Source organism: Vidua macroura, chromosome 7 (assembly GCF_024509145.1).
Source record: "Vidua macroura isolate BioBank_ID:100142 chromosome 7, ASM2450914v1, whole genome shotgun sequence".
NCBI lineage: Eukaryota > Metazoa > Chordata > Aves > Passeriformes > Viduidae > Vidua > Vidua macroura.
Genome location: NC_071577.1, coordinates 2,699,125 through 2,714,539, shown reverse-complemented (window position 1 = coordinate 2,714,539; position 15,415 = coordinate 2,699,125). Strand labels below are relative to the sequence as shown.

At 48.7% G+C, this 15,415-nt stretch overlaps 1 protein-coding gene and 1 long non-coding RNA gene across 9 annotated transcripts in view; one reads left to right on the top strand and one right to left on the bottom strand.

The window, feature by feature from the left end:
* The window catches only part of HDAC4 (histone deacetylase 4), a 174,675-nt gene extending 163,736 nt beyond the window's left edge, over positions 1-10,939 (bottom strand). For 6 of the 8 annotated variants that reach the window (XM_053982146.1, XM_053982152.1, XM_053982150.1 and 3 more), the window contains exon 1: positions 10,798-10,939. The gene's annotated coding sequence lies outside the window, so the exon portion shown is untranslated. Of the gene's footprint in view, positions 1-7,579; positions 7,639-8,106; positions 8,219-8,448; positions 8,653-10,243; positions 10,293-10,797 lie in introns of those variants that run through there. The other 2 variants (XM_053982147.1, XM_053982148.1) reach the window with 2 other exon arrangements.
* On the top strand, positions 10,939-14,212 carry LOC128809821 (uncharacterized). Its single transcript, XR_008437853.1, has 2 exons — positions 10,939-12,628; positions 12,724-14,212. It is a non-coding gene; the product is annotated as an uncharacterized LOC128809821 (long non-coding RNA).
* Positions 14,213-15,415: the final 1,203 nt, after the last annotated feature.

Here is a 15,415-nt window from a genome sequence, read left to right as displayed (position 1 = left end):
AAGGAAAACCTTTTCACATGCCAGATCAGTTCCCAATAGTAACTGCTCTGCTTTGACAAGAGATAAATATTTACAGTCTGAAACAGAGAACACCTTGTGTTGCAATACTGGAACGCAAACCTTGTCAGTCCTGGTATCCTGAAGAGAAGGTTTTGATATTTTAAAGAAAAAAATTAGAAATAAACCCCCAAGCTGAGCACTTAGAAGCACACACACGTTATTGTGCTCCAAAACAAAAACCTGAAGGTAGTCACACGAAGAAATTGTCAAACATGCTGAATCCAGAACAGATTTTCTCAAAAGGAGACCTCATCCCCCAGGGAATGTAGACAGTTTACAGCAAAAGTCTAAATTATTGCCAAAAATATGCTGCTTTTTTTTTATTTATTTAAATATAGTCTAAGTTGCTCCTCTTAGACATTCCGCCAGCGAACGCAGACACTGAAGATTTTTCCTACTGGAGCAAAAAGGCAGCAAGCAGGACCAGATGTCCATATCCAGCTCCTTGGACTGAGGCATCCCACACCAGGAATACCCTCGGGAAGAGGGAAGAGAAAGGCCAACAGCTAAAGCCTGAGCTATCTCTGAGCTTCCAGCATGACTCCCAACCTCTGAGTCTGATCAGCTCCTTCCAGCTAAGGAAAGAATGTGGGGAATGTCATTCATACTGGCACTTGGGAAGATCGAGGCATAGGAAGTGTACAATGGCTGGATATCCCTGTCCCGAGGAGGGTGATAAGCCTGCTGCAAGGAGATGCTCTCATTTCTGTACAGCTCAGGTTGCTCGGGTTTGCTGCCATTTTAAATGAGCTAAACACCTCATTAAACATGAGTGCTTTTTTTTTTTGCTGCACTGTCTGAGCAGCCCAAACTCCCGTTTCTGAGAGGACCCACACGAGGCCAGCCTGGCTGAGCTGTTACACAGCAGGATTTCATATCTGAGGTGCAATTTTCCTCACCCAGCCGCTGTTGGGGTTTTTATGGCCCGCTCCCTTTGAAGTGGGGCAGCCCCGCTGGCCGACGGAAGAGTTCAATGTCTACCTGCCACTCTCAGCTCCCTCACTTCCTCCTCTCCTTCCCAGGGAATTATTCCCCTGGGCAGCACTGTCCTGCCTTGGCCTGGCCGCTGCCAGGGCCGGTGCTGCTCCACGATCCCATCCCTGCAGTCAGCCAAGCCTTATGTTCCGTGCTCAAGTTCTCCATTTGCTCCCCTGCTTCCAGCATCCCTGCACAGCAGTTTATTTTTAGACCAGCATTTTTAGAGCAAAGCCCAGAAGCAGCACACTTTCAGTGCCAAACAGAATTCAGCTGTGACTCTAATGCTGTCAGCTGACAGGAGGACACTTGGGATTGATGGCCACACAACACTGGTGTGACTCCGTGGCTGCCACCCAGGGCCACTGCTGGCCCATGGGCTCTCCCAGCTGCACACACCAGTGGCCCTGGGCTACCGTGAGGGATGGTGACTCTGCCACTCCCTGGGCAGCTCCTTCCAAAGCCTGACAACTCTTTCAGGGAAGAAATTCCTCCTGATGTCCACCCTAAATATCTGGACAGAGAACTGTGCTGGCCCAGGAGAGCCCAGAGCTTCCCCCTTGCAGGTCCACAAGAACATTTGCAGTTTGGGGTCACCTCTCACAGCCAGCTCAAGGCAAAAGGGAGATCCCTGCTGTCTTTACCAGGTGCTGGATCAAGCCCTTAACCACCAATATAGACAAGGAAAAGTGCCCCAATATACAAAGTGCTTTTTTTGCCCAGCTTTATCATCAGTTTTCTGGGGTCAGAGGGGGTTTTCAAGTTCTAAATACTAATATTTGCCTTCTTTTGACTATGGCTTGTTGCTCCAGTGCAATTATAGAATAATAGAATTGGATCCAGCAGGTAGCACCACCACCTCTTCCATTGACAGAACACAATGTAGAGGCACATTGTAGCAAGAGGCGCATTGTAGTAGAGGCAGCAGCAGCAAGAGACACCCAGATACAGCAACTGAGATGAACAAGACCATGTAATCTGTGTAAATCCACCCAAAATCTGCACGGATGGCTCAGAAAACTGCACAGCATAAGTCTTTTCTACTCTCAACAGCTCACAGAATGTCCTCCTGAACAAGATTGCAATGACAAGGCCATCTTCTCCAAGGCATAAAGCAGCCAGTGACAGAGCCACACTTTGCCCTGAAATCACATCAAGCCTTTTTGCCCACTGACCCAGAAGTCTCCAGCTTTTCTGCAGGTTCGATAATTTATAACAGAAAACCCCAGATTACTTTTCCCTGTCACAAGCCAGCGGTTTTTGCAAAGCTTCACACAGGAAGTGTTGTTCCTAATGTTAAATATTTCATTCACTGTTATGATTAAGCCCATCCTCAAAGGCTCCATCCAAGGCACAGAGATGAACAAGGGGATGAAGAAAAGCCTGACAAGGAGAGGCAAACACAACCCCCAGGGAAGCATTAGGCACCTACCATGTACAATCAGAATAAATACTCGTTTCTAGTCCTCTCCCTTCTCCTTTGATCATGCTTCCAGGTCAATATCTTGTGAGAGGCAGTCCTGACTCAAATGTATCTTTCAGCCTCCACCAGGATCTGACAGCAGGTATCAGTTGTGGAAATAAATAAGTAAAGAACACTTCCTCCCAACCAAAGCCCTGCTATTTGACTCAAACAGGAATCTGTCTTGGGTAGGAGAAATGCACAACAGAATCCACATGGAGAGTAATTTTTTTTTTTTTCCCCATGCATCAGGTAGTGAGGAAAAACTGCTTTGCACAGGAAGCAAAGACAGGCTGAGCTTTGCAAAAACCCAACAGAGATCCTGCTCACGTTCACGGAATGATTAAGGTTGGAAAAGACCTCTAGGACCATCAAGTCCAACTGTTAACTCAGCCAGGTCTGTTTCTTTCTCTGCCCCTGAAGATGCTCCAGCAGCACAAACCACACTCAAACTGCACCATCTCCCTGGGAAGGCAGCAGGAAGCTGCACTTCACTCTGTTCTTGCCCTCCCCAGCTTTAAAAACGTGCCAGCCTTCAGCCCCCTCCAGCAAGACCTCCACAAGAAACATGATCCAGTATCCTCTGAGTTATTCTGAAGCATTCTGTGCTCCCTTTTTCCCCAAGCAGGCTGAAGAAATAAGCCAGGCTTCCCAGCAAGACGCACACCCCACCGTGCTGCACAAGGCTGAGCTCGGTGTCACTGTCCTGGCGACCTCGTTCCTGCTGGGCCTTGGACAGGTCCCCTCTCCTGACTCACCCACACCACTGCAGACAGCAATTTCATTTTATTGCAGGTCTCTGCTGGCTGGAGAAAACAACTGTCTTCACTTGAAGAGATGAGTCCCACATATGCAGTGCTGTAAAACATAACCCAGCCTGCAGGAAAGCTCAGTTTTTACCCATGAATTCTTCCTTCAGTCTGCACACAGCTCTTCCCTTTCCAATGCTCCCTGGAAATTCCATGATCTTTGCATCCCTGTCTGTCTGCAGCTGGACCCACTGCATCCAAAGTCAAGGCCAATAGCCCATCTTCCATCTCATCCCACCTCCTTCTAAACCAGGGTTCACAATTACCTGCCCATTTCTCTCTGCCCTGAGCTCCCAAGGCCAATGCTGACAGACTGTTCCAGTCTGCACAATCCTCGTTGTTATAAAGGTGTGAAAAATGCAATTTTTCCTCACTCTTGTGCACATGATTTGAGCAGAGAAGCAAATCTCACCACTCCACAGGCATATGGACCTGCAGTAAAAGGCAGCCCATTTTTAGGCTCTCCAGGAGAACCACCTATATTGAGGATTTTACCAGAATCCATCACAAACAGTAACAAGAATTAGGTAACTTGTTAAAACATGGGGGAAAATGTAACCTTCCAAATCCTTTGAAAAACACTCCTGAGAATTTCTTGGGTACAGCGCCAGGATTAATTCCTTATTTCAGGCTCACACTGAGGACCCTTTTCTTGGACACGAAACTTTGTCAACATAACCCCGAAACCAACCTGAGCATTATTTTCCCTGAGCAAATGCAACATAACATAACATAAGCTGTTGGAGCACATCAGGAAAATCCAGGCAGGAGAAGGATGTGACAGCCCAGTTATGAGTAACTGCTATTCCTCAAAGTGGAGTTAACACAAATTCTATCAGCAAACCAATGCTCCCACAGACACGTGACAAATGGAAGTTCATTTTACATGGAACAAGACACAGTGTACCAATGCTCCCAGAATTTAACTGTAATTAAGTCTCGCTGACAGACACCTCATTAAAGCGCCACTTCTTCAGAAAAATTAATGAAGTGAATTATTTCCTACGTGTGAAATATCAGGGTTTTTCACTGCTCATGAAAGATACATGGAGTTTGGTTCAGCTGGATGTCACTGCTCCCCAGAATGAAGGAGTGACACACTTAAAAAGACATTTAAAACAACACATTGCTGTGCTGCCAAAACCCAGGCTGAGATGCTCAGCCCCTGAACGTTATTTTTATGGCAGAAAATAAAACCCCTAGAACACAATTCTTCTTCCAGCAGATACAGACAGATAGATACACAGATAGATGAAACAACTGGCTTGTTATGAGAAAACCAAACTATATTAAGATAACCTAATTTTGGCCAAACTAAAAAAATAAGGATTCTCATGACCCAAAGATCCAGTTTTCAAATTGCAACTTTTTGGGGTTTAAATGCTTCTTATGTGAGGAACAAGGGTTCACCCACTGATGGGGGGCGGGGCAGAGGGCTGAGTGTGCCCAGGACCACGTGCCAGCACACATTCCTCTGCACTGGGTGATGGCTCTTTGAGGCACATTTTAATCAAACTTCTATGAGGTAATACCCAATACAAAATGAGCTAAAAAAATGAAGCTGATCAAGATGTGCCCAGTAATGAATGCCAGAGAGAAGGCCTGAATTTTCAGAAGGGAAGGCCAAGCTGCAATTCCTTGCAAAGGGAAAACCACGGAAGCTTTCCAAGAGATTTTACAGTCCTTTTCTAATTGTTCTCTTTTTCAACATCATTATGCAACCTCTGTGTGCTTTCCTGCTTCTCTACCCCCCGCTTTATTTCACCCCTTCTCCCCCCACCAACTTCTTCTAAATGCTCTGAGGCAGCCCCTTTAAGACAGTCAGAAATACAGTGCAGATTTTTCTCTCCTCCTCCTCTCAGTTTAAACTGCCCAAATCTTTCCGGTGAAGAAGCATTGCCCAAAATCTGCTCGCTATTCAAGCAGCCCTGGCAATGACAAGCAGCACTTCATGAATCATCTGTTATATATTGCCTTATCAACACGGTCCACTGCAGGAGAAAGTAAACCTGGCCCACTTTGGGCTTGTGCATAACACAATCAAAATGCAAGTGGCATTAATTACAAGGGGGCTCTGAGCAGTTCCCTCATCCAAGGATTCAATATAGGCAATATATATAAATACATATATATAAATACACACACACACACACACATATATATATATATATATATATATTTGAGGTAACCTAAATCGAACCAAAATGCTAACAGCCATTTCCTCCCCCACCACACACAGCTTTTACTTTAATATTTTAAAAGATTATTTACCCCTTTACGGTCTCTAATATTGTCACATTTCTAATTACCAAAGCAGACAGCATTAGTGTTTCTGCTGTTTGTCAGCTTCAGCTATTTGAGGCAAACACATATTTTTATGGTTCTTTTTCCCCCAAGCTCAGCAAGTGAGGGGAACCTTGCACAGCTCTGGAGCATTGGCATGCTTGGACCTGGGGAAGCTGGAAGAAGAGGTAAATGGAAGGGAGAGGCTATCCATGAGGGAAGGGGGCTCAAAACTGAAAAGCAATTGTGAATTCAGTGACAAGACACATCCCATTGGCATCTCTGCCCAGTGAAACATATCCTTGCAAAAGCACAAACTCAAGGGTTACAGCAGGATTCTGATAAAATCTAATCCCGCGTAGACTCGTTAGCAGGATTGAAAAAGATGATGGAAAAGTGATGGGAAAACTGGAAACAAGCTAAAGGTGAACTGGCAGAGCAATGAAATAGAATGTGACACCACTGAAGAAGCCAGCAAGAAGAATACTTGGCAAATATTTAACAAATGTCATTACCAGTGGCCCAATAAAATGTTCAATTAATATTTCCTTGTGGTTTGGGACAAGCTCTGCCATTTGAAACAGGCCAGCAACAGATCCCACTGAGCAAAATAAACTCCTTTGTGTATACTCAACCACAGGTACAAGACAAGTGAAATACAGTCCCAAGAGCTGGGGTTCATATCTTTTATATATAAATGTAATTACACAATGCCGAGGAGTGCAAAAACACTTCTTTAGTTGGAGGAGGACACCAAAGAAACATTTTAACCCCAAGATTAAGCTGGCACATCTGGGCAGTGAGCACTCAGGTTCTCTGAAGGGAGCATCACTCAACCCACATAGATCCAGGGTAACCTCAACAGCACACGGGGACAGCTGGTTACAGTGACCTTACAAAGGCACAGCGTGGCATAGCAGCATGAGGGGAACACTGGAAGATGAAGGAAAACTCCTGAAATATTTTATTTATCCCATCTTACGTATTTACAGGCAAGTTTTAGCCTCAACACGTCGTTTGCAATGTGTTTGGGCACTTCAGATATACAAAGTCTGCAGCTTCCCCTGATTTGAAACCTGCAAATGAACCTCGAAGACAAGTTTCAGGTACTGCAGCAAGTTTCTGGATCACAGATACACCCCTTAAGCTGGCTTTAAGAAGTCTGTCCCCTAAAAAGCACAAAGCATTTGAAAGAGAGATAAAGAGAGCAAACTGAGCTAAACCCACAGGCAATTTTAACCTTTGTTTTGAACAAGTCCTGCTCCTCACCCCTGCAGTCTCATGGGGGGGTTTAAGGTTGAAGACTCAACTCCAGCTTTCCAGCAGGCTATGAACAGGCAGCTCCTGTGCTTCCACCTCTGCCCATGGGAGGAAGCCTTCATTCTCCCCTGTGACGGTGCCCAGAGCAGCTGTGGCTGCCCCTGGATCCCTGCAAGTGTCCAAGGCCAGGTTGGATGGGGCTTGGAGCAACCTGGGATAGTGGAAGGTGCCCCTGCCCATGGCAGGGGGTGGAATGGGATGGGCTTTAAGGTCCCTCCCAACCCCAACCATTCCATGATTGTATGGAATCAGAAGAACAGGCACTGACCATGGGGGCTGCAGCCACTCTGCTCAAGCTGCTGCCCTCCAGGAGTGGGCAAACCACAAGGCTGGCACGTCACAGGTTGGTGCTGAAATCAGAACAACCTGGCAAGTTGGGCAAACCCTCCACCGAAAATCATCCCTCAGCTAACACAGGTTCATGGAACATGCAAATGCAAACCTTCCCAGTCCAGATGCTCCAAGGGCTCAGGAGGCAGTCTGGAGTTCAAGCCCTTAAAGATTTGGGCAAGACATGTTTCTTCAAGACAACCCACTGCCATCTGCACCTACCTAAATATCTCCTATCAGGTCCTGCTACCAGGTAACTTCTTCAGGAGTTCATCAATCCCCAGGTGTCTGTAAACACATCACTACTAGTTTAAGAAAAACCCCTCATTCTTGTATTTACCTTTTCCTGCTGTTACTGCACTGCTGGTTTTTATCTTTTCTGCATTACTGGGATGTTGCCTGCGAAACATAAGCACAGCAGAGAGTTGCATCTTCACTAGCACAAAGATTATGCAAGAAACTATCCTTACTGTTTTCATCTACTCTTGGAATGGTTTGGGTGAAAAGGGACCTTACAGGCCATCCAGTTCAACCCCCCACTATGGGACACCTTCCCCTATCCCAGGTTGCTCCAAGCTCCCTCCAACCTGGCCTTTATTTTCCTGGTGATTCACCATCAAAAGGCAAGCAAGAAAGTGAAACTAAATTTCCACTGTGGAGGTCACTGGCATCCCGCACCAGGACCTGCATCTCCTCCACCTGTTATCTTCCACCCTGGACCTCTCAAGAACTTGGTAATTCACACCTAGCTGTTCTCCTCTACTTTAGGATAATCTGTTTAGGAGACTTTAGGAGATGGCAGCACACAGACACAGGCTGCCCAACAGACATCTCCTCCCAAGGGAATACAAGCTTTTCATGCCATACGTGTGCTTCCTTCCACGCCTCCATCCCGCTGAGCAAATGACAAGTTCTTCTGGTGTTCTGAGCTGATTTTCAAAATGCTTTCTCTAGTCTGTCTCCTTTCTAAAGCTAAGTCCTGAAGCAAAACAAACAAACAAAAAGCAGGGTGGCAAAGTTAAAATTGTGAAGATTTAAAGGTATTTTTTCCCTAAGTTTAGCCCACCAAGGGCACAGCTTAATGTCAACACTGGGAATCTGTCAGATGCACATGCCATCCAAGGATGGAGGGGAAAAGCAGAGAATCCTGGAAAGCAGCATCTTCCACATTTCACTTTACCCAGAAAATCTGCAGTCACTAAAACTTACTCTAACTGGGTGGCATTTTACATTTCCAAATGTAATTGAGTGAGCGTGTTGCCATGGCGACAGCAGGGTTCTGCAATAACTTTGTTGCCTTGTAATTGCTGTATATTTGTATACAAGCAGCTGAGCTTTCTTTAATGCAATGCCCTCAACTCTTCCAGCGAGGCTGCGGAGCGACAGCAGCAGCTTTTTAGGCTGAGAACTCCAAACAGTGGTGCTGGAAAGATCAGAAATGATTAAAACTCAGCGCCGCGACCGACCGCGTTACACACACACACAAAAAAAAAAAAAAAAAAAAACCCACCAGGAAACCCGGCCAAGAACCAGATTATTATATAAACTTCAGAGCTCCTTAGCTTTTAAAAATGTTGCCGTTGCAGCAACAACAACAACAAACAAGAAAAAAGCACAATTCAGATAATTAACTCCAGGTAGATTTGGCAGCAAGCAAAGCACTTTGAGGGCAGGGAATAAATGCAGCACGAGTCCCATTTACTGACGGGGCATAATACCAGTAAATCAAAACGCATTGTCCGGGGGATTATTCACTCGCTGTGGCTCCCGGGGCCAAAATAACGCTTGCTCCATCTCCCCGGCCTCACACCGGCGCTATGAGGACAAGGGGATGCAGCTGGGGGAAACGAGCCCGGCTCCGAGCTGCCTGGTGGGAAAGAAGCGGCAAGACGCGAGAGAGCTAATGCCGCGCTGCACGCCCCATCCCAGGGTTTTACAAGGCATTTTCACACCCTGAATCCACCCACACCTTCCCGACACAGATCCCCACTCCTTGGGAGCGTTTTCAGAGCTGTAATCCAGCCCGGAATATGAAGCAAGGCTTGAACACGAAATCCTCCCGTACGGGCGTTAGCGGCGACGAGTCTGATTTATGCAAATCATCCAAAACAGTCTATTGACAGGCAAAAAAAAAAAAAAAAACCACCAAAACCAGCAGCTTCCCCTGCCGCGGAGTGGGCGCACAACACAATTACGCAAGTGCTTTGAGCGAAGGGCAGGTTCCCTTCCCCTCCAGCCGCTGCCCAGCGCCGAGCACTGACAGCGTCAAATTATTGTTATGTAAATCCATCTGCTCCGCCGAGCTGTCACAAACACCCCTGAGAGGACATGTGGGGGGCAGCGGGCAATATTTTGGGGGAGCGCCGGGACCGCGCAGCATCTTCCCCTGATAAATCCCTGCAGCAAAACCCACACGCGGCTGCCGGGCAACACCTCCCTCTCTCCGCGATCCTCCGCCAGCCCCACAGCTCGGCTCTTTCTGCTTCATTTCGCCCCGTGCAAGCCAAGGCTTGAGGTTTCGCAGCGGCACACGTGGTTTATCCCCTCTCGAACCCCCCAAAACCGGAGTTCTGGCGGCGGGGCTGCAGCCCTGGGCCTCGGAGCTGCGACTGCCACCGCCGGGCTCCCTGAGAGCGCCGCGCTGCCGAGGGCAGCACCCCCCGTTTGCTCCTCCCGGGCACAGAAAAAAAGCCATTTTGGGGCTTTTTCTCCAGGAGGAGGTGAGCGCCGCGGGGCCCGAGCCCGACAGCCCCGGGGAGCGGGGCGACAGGACGCAAACTTTCTCGAAGTCCCGCGTTATTCCCAGGATAAGGACAAGGGAAAGCGGCGCGGGAGGAGAGGATGGAAGAACCGACCCCGGGCCGCGGCCCGCCCGGCGCCGCAGGGCCCCGCCGCGGGCGTCGCCCCCGCCGCAGGGCCGCGCCCGCCCCGCCAAGCCGCGGGGCCGGGCCCCCGTACGGCGCTGCCCGCGGCCCGCCGCTCGCTCGCCCCGCCGGTCACTCACCGCTGCCCGCATCGCCTCGCCTCGCCTCGCCCGCACGGACCGAGCGCCGCCGCCGCCGCCGCCGGGGGGGACGAGGCGGAGCCGCGGCCGCCCGGGAGGGGCGGGGCGAGCGCGCGGGGGGGGCGGAGCTGCGGGCGGCGGCGGCCCCGCCCACCCCATTCACAAAAAAAAAGCGGGCCCCGCGCGCTGAGTGGGCGGCGGCGCTGCCCGTCACGCCCCCCCCCCCCCGCGCCCCGCCCGGGCCGGGCCGACGGCGCGCGGCGGCCCCGCCCCGCCCGGCGCGCCGCCCAATCAGCGCGCGGCCTGGGGCGCCGCGCGGCTCAAATCCGCCCGCCACCGCCGCGCCCTGCCTGCGATTGGCCGAGGGAGCTGCCCGTCACCTCCCCCTCCCGCGGCCGCGGCGGAGCGGCGACCAGCGGGCCCCCGGGAGCGGCCCCGCCGCGCCGCGAGCGCGCCGGGCGGGGAGGCGAGCGGCCTTAAAGGGCCCGCGCCGCCGGCGGCCCGGTGGCGGGGGGGCGGCTCGGCTCGGCGGCGGCGGAGCGGCGCGTACTGACCTGGGCGGCGGGCGAGGCGGGGACGCTGCGCGGCGATGGCCCCCCCGGCGCGGAGCGCGCCACCGACGGACTCAGCCCGTGACGGGTTCCGCCATCTTGGAATTTTTTTTTTTTTAGATGGAGAGTCACGTGGTACGACCATTTTCCCCCCCGCGGCCAATCAGCGGGCGCGGGTTATTTATAGCCGCGCGGGGGAAGGGGACCAATCGGGCCCCGCCCCGCGCGCCCCCGGCCACGCCCCGTGGCGCGCGGCCCGTCGCCATGGCGACCGGGGGGCGGGGCAGAGGCCGCCATGTTGGCACCGAGCCCGCGGCCCCACCGGGATCGAGGTCGGGGGTCGGGAGCGCAGGACCGGGTTCCTGATCCCCCCCCACCCCCGGAGGCCACAGCAGCTGCGGTCCGTGCCGTGTCGACCGTATTGCGATAAAACGTGGGACTTTGGGGTTTTTTTACCCCCCCCCCCCACGGTTTTCTGCAGCCACGGTCCCGCTCCCTCATGGGCCGTTCTGTGTTACCCGTCAGGGATCGCCCGTAACAGCAAACAGCTGAAGCGGGGGGCAAACGGCAGAAAGGGCAGGGCACGGTTCAACGTATTTGCCTGAATTGCCGAGAGGAAATTAGAAAATGAAAATAAGAAGGAGTTGTCGGGCAATGCTTCCCTCTACCCCCGTTTCCGCTGCAATTGATTGATTTTTGAGTTGTACGTGGAATTACCCGTTGAGCTGACACGTCTCGTTTCACTCAACGTATTTTGTTGGTTTACGCAGAGCCCAAAACTCCCCAAGTCCTGCTCCCAAACGTTCCAGATGATGGGAAGGCAAATACTGCAGTATTGGCTGCAAGAAGTTCATCCTGTGGGACACAATCCGATGGGAACATCCCACTGGCCATGTATTATTCCATTATTTCTGTTTCCCAGAGAAGCTGTGGCTGCCCCTGGATCCCTGCAAGTGTCCAAGGCCAGGCTGGACAGGGCTTGGAGCAGCCTGGGATAGTGGAAAGGAGGTTTCCTGCTAAGCTTCCAAGGAGTTTCTTCCCATCCTTGCCCAAGGCAAGCTGAAACATGACATTCCTTACTCGCAGGCAGCCATCCCAGCACGCTTCTGGTGGGTTTGATTAATTGGCTCTTGCTAAATTGTTTTTAAAACTTCCAGATTTCCCTTATAGCAAAAAAAAAAAAAAAAAAAAAATTAAAAAAAAAATAAATGAACTCCTGTCATTCAGCCATCTGGGTTTACATAAATTCTGGGACCTGATGGGAATTGCTAACAAGTTTGTCCCTCTCTCAAATTCTGCATATACCTGGTGGTGTATCAACACTGCTCCTTTTCTCTTTTACCTTTTTGGAGATATTTACCACCGATGTTTTCATTTGAAAGGGCCGCCCTTACAAAGCCCTTACCATATTGATCCGACCTTTAAAGTTTCTGGGTTTTTTTCCACCTTGTAGACAGGCTCCAGGAAATGGTCACATTTCCCTGGAATACACACCTGAGAGCACCACTGGCATTAAGAACACCACTTCTGCCTGAAGCCGAAGCCCTTTTTGTTTCATTTGCAGCTTCTTTAGGCTCCTGGGCTTGTTTGTTGTTCTTTGGCTGGCGAGGTTTTGCAGAGTTGCTCTGCCCTCTTTATTCGGGGCCAACTTGTGCGCTCGGATGGATGGGGGAAGGAACGTGTGTATAAATAACCTCCCGAATTAGTTTGGAGTGCCAAGAGACCTGTGGGTGGAAGGCCTTCAGGGCCAGAAGGTTACCAAAGCAGGGCAATATTTGCCAAGGCAACAGGTCTGCTGCTCAAGGCTGGTGCAGGGCACGGCTGTGGCAGCCAGGTGAGTGTCTGCCCTCCCCTGCGGTCCCCATTTCTGCTCCAGCCAGGAGGAGATTTGGTCCCAAACCCTTCAAACATGGGTTACAACCAACCCAGCTGCCTTCCCTCGCTGCACTGCTGGAGCAGTTTGGAAACAGGAAACGAGAGGAGAGAACTGTGCCCTGGAAGTTGCCATGGAGTGTAAGTTCTACCTTCAGGTTTTGATTGATGCTGTACCTGTGGCTGTGGGTGTGAGTACGTGTCTCTATTAATACCCAGTCTAGGCTAACCTGTGCATAATGGCAGAAAATTAAACCTTTGTCCTTGCTCACGGAAATTAGACCTCAGAGATTCACAAGGGAAAGGCTTCTTGCTATATGTTAAATCCAACATATTGGCTATAGCTGTATATAGCCTGTTTTTAGTGTATTTGCAGCTGAAAAACTTACTCAGAAGCCTGTTGAAGCAAAAAATAAAAATCTAAAATAAAAACCAACACCCTGGCAGAGCTAATTCATAAAGATTTAAATAAAAAGCAATTACAGAACTTCCCGCCTACCTCCACCTCATCTTTAGCTGAACTCCTTGTTTGTCAGGAATGATTCCATTTTTTATGTTCTCAAGCAGGAAACAGCCATCACAACACTCCAGCTAATTTCCCTCGCTAGTCACATGGAGCTGGTGAAAGTAAAAGAGGGTGCTTCAGTTTTCCACTCCACAGCCTAAAAAAAAGGAGGATAGAGTTAGGAAGAGAGCCAGCAGGAACTTCCTCTGGAGCCTAGACACCAAAGATCTACTCCAAGTGGCAGTGACACTTGGGTCCTTGGAGAAAAGTCAAGCCTAGACACGATTTCCAACCTGATGATGGCTCCCTCTCCTTCCTCCCGATCATTCAGTCTCCACCACTGAGCTCCCTTGGTGTTCCTGTCCTACCTGTCACCTTTCCGTGCTTTATTTCCCATTCCCTGTTCTGCATCTGTCCCACAGTACACTGATTTACTCCTTTTTGCCACCAAAAGGAAAACCCCATCAAACCCCCATAACTTACAGCACAGCTCTGATGGGACAGGGAATGCTAAATTTACATTGCCCCCTCCCGTGTTTTCCTCCAACATACCTTTCATTGTGGAGTTTTGTTCGGTTGTTCCTGGCTTTTTAATCCTGGTGAGTTTTGCTTCAGCTGGAACTCCTCGTTCTCTCCTTGCCTCACAGCTGGCTCTGAGCCACAACAAGGTGGTTCTCCTCCACTTCTGAGCCCCCCACGCCTGTGTTTGGCTGCAGGAGCCGCTTCCCAGCTTGTCTGCACACCCAACACTTCATCAAGTCTGCAGCACTCAGGGCCTGAAGAGCTGAAATCCTGAAGCAGTAAGAGCCAGAATCTTAGAAACAAGTTATTGCTGTTGTTTTGGGCAAAATCAAGTCCCTGTCCCCCACTTGGGGGGAAAAACAAGCAAGTGCAGTTCAAAGTGGAGGTCACAATGTAAAGTTTGCTTTCTTCTCCATAGCTACACTTTATTTTCGCTGATGGAGATACATTGGATTGTTATGGCAGTCATTTTACAATGACTGAATACAATACACTTTTAAAATAAAACTGTTTGCTGAATTTTGTTTTCAATATTTTTCTGGATTTCTATGAGCTTCCTATTTATTTAGCAGCTATGCTCTCAACTATGTTATGGAATATCCTGACTTGGAGGGCATCCACAAGGATCATCGTTCCTACTGCAGAGAGAAAAATTATTCTGTGGCCATTACAAACCACCGCCCAAAAGTTCTTACGGTGTCATCATCCCTCCAAATTAAACTGAAGAATTAAGAGTATGAAAGAAATCTCTTTTCCCCCTCAATTTTTTTTTTTTTTTTTTTTTTGGTTCAGTCAATTTTAGTAGCACATTAAGGCTTAAATTGAGATAAAAAGCAGAAGTAAGTCTAAAATGAATATGGAATCCTTGTGAAATCGAGGCTAGAATAACTGATGGATACACTTAGTTTATCAGCGCTCATTTTCCAATTTGTAATACTAAAAATAAAGGAAATGTGTATCAATTTATTATATTTCTTTTCATCCATGGCAGCTGCTGGGAGAAAAATGTGGGGTGTGTCTCTCTGTAGTGAGAACCTTCAAGGAAATATTGATCCATTTTTCTGTTCTGTCTCTTTCAACCAGGCAAAAAAAAAAAAAAAAAAAAAAAAAAAAAACAAAAAACCAACCAAAAAACATCATCCAGGGTGAAAAACAATTAAAATCTAAATAAATGTAAGAAAAATATGACCAGAAAAAAAAAAAAGAAGAAGAAAAATAGAAATAAAAACATTTGCAGCCTGACCCCTGGGTGTTGGTTTTACGTGAAGAGACTGACTTGCAGCTGGATGACGAGTAAGATATTTTTCTACTGAAATATTGATAGTAGATTACACTAAACCACAAACTATCTCCAGAAAGCCCATCATTTCTAATCCTAATGGTGTTTTCTTTCCCTTGGCTGACTGCTACATTCATGAGATGATGGCTTTATTCTATCTGGGGGAAAAACTTTTTACCATACAGCTAAATTAACTTGTCAAAAGACTTCAAACTTCGGAAGCTTTTACAGCCCGATTCAAAGCTATTATTCAGGATTGAATGAGAAGGCTGTGGACTGTAAAAGCTGGCAAAAAAAATAAAATAAAAATTTCAGCAGCATTCAGGAGTTGAATGGAGCGCTCGCTTTTTGTTCAGGTTGTGTGTGTTTCATTGAGCTGTCTCAGAAAGAGCTGGATTTTTGTATTTTAAAGCAAAATGCTTCTTTCTGCTGCTGTGGAAGCT